This window comes from Petaurus breviceps, unplaced genomic scaffold (assembly GCF_028583685.1).
Source record: "Petaurus breviceps papuanus isolate PSGF00001 unplaced genomic scaffold, PetGlider_PUasm1.0 90752, whole genome shotgun sequence".
NCBI lineage: Eukaryota > Metazoa > Chordata > Mammalia > Diprotodontia > Petauridae > Petaurus > Petaurus breviceps.
Genome location: NW_027187336.1, coordinates 15707125 through 15714269, shown reverse-complemented (window position 1 = coordinate 15714269; position 7145 = coordinate 15707125).

Sequence of the window (7145 nt, the reverse complement as noted above, 5' to 3'; positions counted from 1 at the left end):
AGATTTCCTAATGGAAAAAGCTTTTTCAATATTCATCCTAAATTTTTGGTGCCTTATAATTTTATCCTATTACATTATCTCTGATTAGCGGTTAAAGATGCTAAATAAGTAGAGAGGTTTGGAAAAAGAAAAAATGTTTTAAAGTTTTTGCATTGCATCAGCTTAAATGTAACTACATACTTTGAAAAGGAAATGAATTTTTAAAATGTTGATTTCATCTAGTTACCTGTATTTTACCACGGAAAGTCATTGATAATTCTAGAGTGCTGTAGCTTTTCAGTATTTTATACTCATGGGCAAATAGTATCACAGTTTCATAATTTTGTTATGGTTACAGAATTGTTTTCAACTACTTAAATATTCTGCAGGTTCCTCTACTTGAACCTTTGCAGTATAATATTTGGGGAAAAAAGAATTATAGACATACACTCAAGCATCTATAGCTAAGGTTGTGTCAGCATTTCTGTGAAGACTCTTATTTCTATCTTAGCCATGAGATTTTCTCTGGTCTAAAAACTGGCATCTCAATTCATGAATCAATCTGAATCTGAATTTTAAAAATTAAAACCAGTTTTAAACATATAAAAACATAGAGGTTACTCATTTAATTTTAACTTATTAAAAATTTATGTAGCATAGTGCTTTGGGGTATAACTTTCATTATTTAAAATTTGTTTGAGATTATTTCAAGTATAAGAGCAATGTTATATTACCTTACAACACAACATTTCATTATACATATTTCCATTGTTCTAAATGAGATTATTTTCCATATTTGTTAAATAATAGACTATTCAAAATTATTTCTCATTACTTATTGACATGAATCATGATTTTTAAGGCTACAACTCAGTTCCTCAAATTGTAATATTGATCAATATTAAAAAAATTTACAACATAAAATAATATTGTACAGGCTTTTATATTATAGAATGATTTCTAGTTAAAATTTTTATTTTATGCCTTTTTTATTTGGTGGAAATCTGCAAACTTATATTTTCATCATAGAAAAAAGTCTGTCTTGTACTAAAAGACAGACTATAGTTATATACACATACATCTTTCTTTCTCTATTTCTTCCTTCCTTCCTTTCTTTTTTCTTCCTTCCTTATTTTCAGGGTCACTATTAAAAATAGTGTTAGGAGATTGAAATATACAATATAAGTACTACTATTTCCTAAATACACATTACTCTTTTCCCTCAGCCAAATAATTTACCTGAGGATCCTTTGATCTTTACCATTAAAGTGAATTTTGTTGTACTTGTCTTAGAGACATATCATAACAGAATAGTTGGAAAATGACAAGAATTTATCAAAATTCATCTCCTACACGCAAAGTATAATGAAATTTATATAAAAGGGCTGATATAGAAGGGAATTAGATCATATTTTGAAATATATTTTCCTTTATCAGTGAATACAGTTGGACCTGGAGTCAGGGAGACCTGAGTTCAAATGTGACCCTGGTTAAGTCACTTAATGTCTATCTGCTTGCTTCCATTTCTTCATATGAAATAATAGAACTTACTTCCCAGGGTTGTTTTGGAGACAAAATAGTATTTATAAAGTATTTTGAAAATACTAAAGCCCTATAATAAATGCTAGTTGCTATCCTCTCCCCCCCTTCTCGTCATTATTATTATTGCCCGGTTATTAACAGTGGGAAATTTTCTTTAACCTGTTTTAGACATTAAAAAGGTGTTTTTTAGATTTTTCTAACAATGAAACACTTTTTGAGTCACAATAAGGTCATGTATTTTATATGTTAATCATATCATAAAATTAAACATGAAAGAGGCTTCGGAGATCATCTAGCACAAACCAGCCATCTCATTTTACTGATGACAAACTGAGGTTCAGAGAAGTGTTGTTCAAAGTGTCGAAGGAAGTAAATAACAGCACTCTAGTTTGAATGCAGATCCTCTAAGTCAAGCATTAAACTGTACCATGTAGCCTCCCATGAAAATAATGAATTATTTTACCTTCAGATTTTATGTTGTATTTATACTGTCATGTTATTCCCATTATATAGATGAGGAAAGTGTTCAGAAAATAGGCAAGATGCTGTGATAAGCAGTTGATGGCATACATAATAACAATAGCAGGTAGTATTTATATAGCACTTTAAGGTTTGCAAAATGTTTTGCCAATATCTTATGTGATCCTCATAACAGCTCTGGGAGGTAGGTACTATCATTATCCCCATTTTACAGATGAGAAAACTGAGGCAAGCAGGGTTTAAGGGTCTTGCCCAGTGACACATAATTAGTCAATGTCTAAGGTTGGATTTGAACTTAGGTCTCCCTGGTTCCAGATCTAGTGCTCTACGCAAAGGGCCACCTAGCTGCTGTAATCAATAAAGGTAGTCAATATAAGTAATTAATACAAAGAAAATTATTCTTTCTCAAGTGATTGTTGCAGTTCCTGTCAGTTCATCCAAAAAGATATTCAAAGAGTCTTAGGTAAATTGGGACAGCTAGGTGATGTGGTGGATAGAATCTCCAGAGGCCTGGAGTCTGGAAAACTCATCTTCCTGAGTCCAAATCTGGCCTTAGACACTTATTAGTTGTGTGACCCTGGGCAAGTCACTTAACTCTATCTGCCTCATTTTCCTCATCTGTAAAATAAGCTGGAGAAATAAATGGCAAACCACTCCAGTTTTTCTGCCAAGAAATCCCCAGATGGGGTCATGAAGAGTCGGACACAACTAAAATGAATGCACAACCTACATAAATGGAATAATGTCATGAGGATCAATACATCTCAACACTATAGGAGAATGAGTAAAGGGACTACTAAGTGATTTTAGTATGCCAGAAATCAGAAGTGTCAAAAGCATGAAGCCCTGAACTCTCCCAAGAGAAGCCTGAACTACAGTAAAACATAATTGGGAAAAATTTGACAAAAATTTTAAAAATATAATAGAATATGGATATTGTTGATATTTGGTTTTCTAAGTTAATATATGGTCTTATGTATGGATTAGTAGCACTACTTGATACTTCACTGACACTACTCTCCCAAATGAAGTCTTTAGTTTGATTAGGTAAGAAATGTTCATGACAACTCCAAAGGTTCTAGCTTCCTCATTCAGTCATTTTTCAATAGTGTTCTACTCATCACGACCCTACTTGGGAGTTGGCAGAGATACTGGAATGCTTTACCTTTTCCTTCTCCAGTTCATTTTAAGTATGAAGAAACTGAGGTAAACAAGGTTAAGTGACTTGCCCAGGGTTACACAGGAAGTGTCTGAGGCCATATTTGAATTCATAAATATGAGTCTTCCTGGCTCCAGGCCTGGCACTCTGTCTAGTACACCACCTAGCTGCCCCCAAAGGTTCTGGGCACCTAATTTAAAATAATATAAATGTAACAAAGAAAAAATATTATATAGAAATCTATAGAATAATGAGGAGCCTAAATCTTAGGAAACAAAGCCTAACAAATAAACCACAAATTGGGGCTTGGGGGCTATCCACCATGTGGTTCTGAAAAGATAAATGGAAGATCTAATATGCTCATCTTTCTAGCAATGATAATAATAATAAATAAATAAAAACCCTGCCTTCTAAAACCATTGTGTTCTGGCAAGGAACCTCAAACAAGATCCAGTTTTTCAGCTACTCTCTGCCTTTTCATCTCTGTTTCCTGGCTTTCCTGGCTTCCTTCAAGTCCCAGCTAAAATCCCATTTTCTATGATAAGCTTTCACTGATCCTGCTGATGCTAATGCCTTCCCTCTGTTGATTATTTCCTATTTATCCTGTCTATATCTGGTTTGTATATAGTTGCTTTTCATTCTCTTCCATTTGACTATGAGCTCCTTGAGAGCAGGGACTGTCTATTGCCTTTCTTTGTATCCCAAGTATTTATCATACTTCCTGTATATAATAAGTTCTTAATTGACAGACTTTTTAATGGTTTTGAAAATTCTTCAAGATTACCAAATTCAGGTTGACATAGGAGATATATCCAGAATTACAAGTAGGGGATGGGGTGGGCAGATAGTGGTTGGGAATGGAAATAGACAGCAGATGGTTCATTTGGTCCAGAATTCTCTCATTCTCCTTCTATATGTAGATACAGCCAGTGAATATGTAGTAGCATTAACAGTAATTTGATTGGCATCATTATGAACAGACTACATAAAAGGCAAGAGACAAAGCTAATTGAAGAGAGCATTGCAGGAATAAAAAATTTTTAATAATAACAAATAGTATAATGTTACTTTGCATCACTGCAAATTCTCATGCAAGGTAATCATTTTCAACTATTTTTACGTATACTGATATTTTTGAAATACCATGTTCCTATTAATGTTCATAGACAGGACAGGAATATTAAGGACTACCTCCCTTGATACTACCTTCTATTATAATGAAAGGAAAAAAACTTCAAACAGATACTTCCCAGGCAAGCACCGATTCAGCAGAACCTAGGACTAGATAGTATGAGAGGCTGATTCTTGCTGTGAGTTGAGAAGGGTGGGGAATATCCTCAGCTTGCTCTTACTGTCCATGAATAGACAAAGCAAGTCTGACCAAGGAGTCATACTATAACTAAACAGAGAAAAACTGGAACCAACCCTTTGAGGGGTCTGAGTACGATAGGGGAAACTCTAAACAGGTTATATTGATTAATATTCATTAACACAAAAAGGGTATGCAAGAAACTTGATGTCTAAGTTACATGTATATTTCATGAACAAAATTTTGGAGTTCAAGCTTGTCAAGTCAGGATTTAATATGTGGGGGAAGCATTGTTTTCCCATTCACCCAGACTTGAAACTTATGAATTATTTTTCATTTCTTCTGATTTGTTCCCTGTATCCTGTAGGGTAAAGCTGATATATAAGGAATGGATTAAAAGGAATAAAAACCTATACATGCATACATACATACATATATATATACATACACACATATATATGCATTAAAAATATCTTCAATTCTCTTCTATATGCATTTATTAAGTACCTACTCTGTGCAATGCACTATGAAAGGATTTGAAGATACAAAGACAGAAAGTAACATTGCCCTTGACTTCAAGGAGCTTATGATTTTCTTGTTCCTTTTTATCCATTACTACTGCTATCACTTCAAGTCTGGATAACTTGCAATAGTCTCCTAAAGTGTCTGTCACATTCATCTATTCATTCATTCAACAAAGATGTACTGACCACCTATTATAAGATGCCAAAAAAAATTACTTTACTCTCTTACAAACTCCAGAACTTCAGATTTTAAATTGGGTATGCCTTATGTACTAGGGTCTGTCCTCTAAATATCTTATCACTGTATGGATATGACTGGTGTACAGAGGCTGTCCACAGTCTTCTGATCCTTAGTCTCACCACCTAACAGGTCCATGTCCTTTTCTTTTTTCACGTCTCTGGTGACATCCTTTCCTTTAATTTTGGTAAATAATAGTTTGTTGATAGACTTGGTACTACCCATTCCTCTTATTTTCTCTTCATTACCCTTTGGGTGACTTTAATGATTTTAAGATCATGAAATTCTATGATTTGAATCTATATAGTATCAATTCAGCATGTCATTATTCTAAAATTGAACCTTGGTTTTGGGCAGAAACTTGGGGTCATTAAAGCAACTATATATCCTAATTGCTATACAGCCAACTTTCTTCCTCCCATTCAATGCTAGTTCTGTTTGTTGTCCATTTACAATGTTTGTCCAAGATATATGTACGAACAAACTAGTTATATGGGCGTTCCATCCAAATCCATATTATAGTTTAGACAGCAGGCATTGTTATCCACTTGGTTTTTTCTATGTAGAAATTTAACTCAAATCCTTCTGAGTGATTATGGTTCTTATTTAGGGGTCTTGGTAATGTTCCAGGGTTTGGTCAAATTAATCATACATGCCCATAAATAGGAATATTTAAATATGCTTGGCATTGTTGTAAGGGAAATTTAGTGCCGTGTCCAATTGAAGAGGCCCTTGCCATCTGTAGAGAATCCCTCTTCAATTTGGACACTGTGGTAAACTTCTTCCTGCCAGTGGCAAGCATATTTTATGCCTCACTTCATATTCATAATGACAATAACTTAATAAAATTATCTCTGTTGTATCCAAGGAATTTTGTCTGATTTTTAATGTATGCGTTGGAGATGCCTTATTGGAGGAGGACCTCCAGGATGGCTTTTGCTTTGCTGGATCAAATCCCCCTTTAATAGTCAACAAACAATAAACCTATTTGTCTGTATCTTTCCATCAATTCAGTGAGTGTAAAGATGTGGTTGGTTATACAATATCATCTGTGAAAGTGTGTCCATTTCCTTATTAAGAGTATCCTTTATACCTTTAGGATATTCTCCTAAAGGCTTTTCAGAGATGAGAAAGAAGGTATGTAAATTTGTTGTACTTTATATTTTCGTGGTCACCTTTTTTTCAGTAGTAATAATACCTTATTTTTTCCAAGCGTTAGTATCTTGAGAAGAAATTTCTCAACACCTTTAAGATTTTGTTGCCAGAATAATTTCTCTTAAATAGCATTTCATTATATCACCACTACTCTACTTATAAACCACCATTGATGCCTTCTCTCCTATATCAATAAAAGTTAACTTCACCATGTCAAAGTCCCATTCTTCCTATTTGCTAACATTTCAAGGTCACATTCTACCTTATTTCTTTCCATTAAACATATATCCATTGTTTTAGCTAGGCCTGTCTCTTCATTGTCCATGAATGTACCATGCTCAAAATACTCTAGACCTATCTCTACTAGAATGCCCACACTTAACCTACCACCTAAGTCCTACCTATCCTTCAAACTAAGCCACAAACTCTTCGATTTACCATTCTCCAACTAATTCAGGCATCATCAAGCCTGGTCCCCTTTGAAATTCTGTAATGTGTACAGTGTTTGCCATGCAATATGTCCCTTAATAACCATGATAGTGTATTGTTTCATATAATTTAGTCTTGTTTTAGCCAACTTTTGAGTTTCTTAGGGGCAGATACTACACTTTATATTTCTTCTATATTCTCTAATAGTCCTGATGTCTTAGAATACTATCAATAATTGCATGTTGATTGGTTAGTTCAGCAACAGATCAAAATGTTAAGGATACTAAGACTTTCTATGGCTAGGGCAACTGGTATTACTCTGAGGAAAAC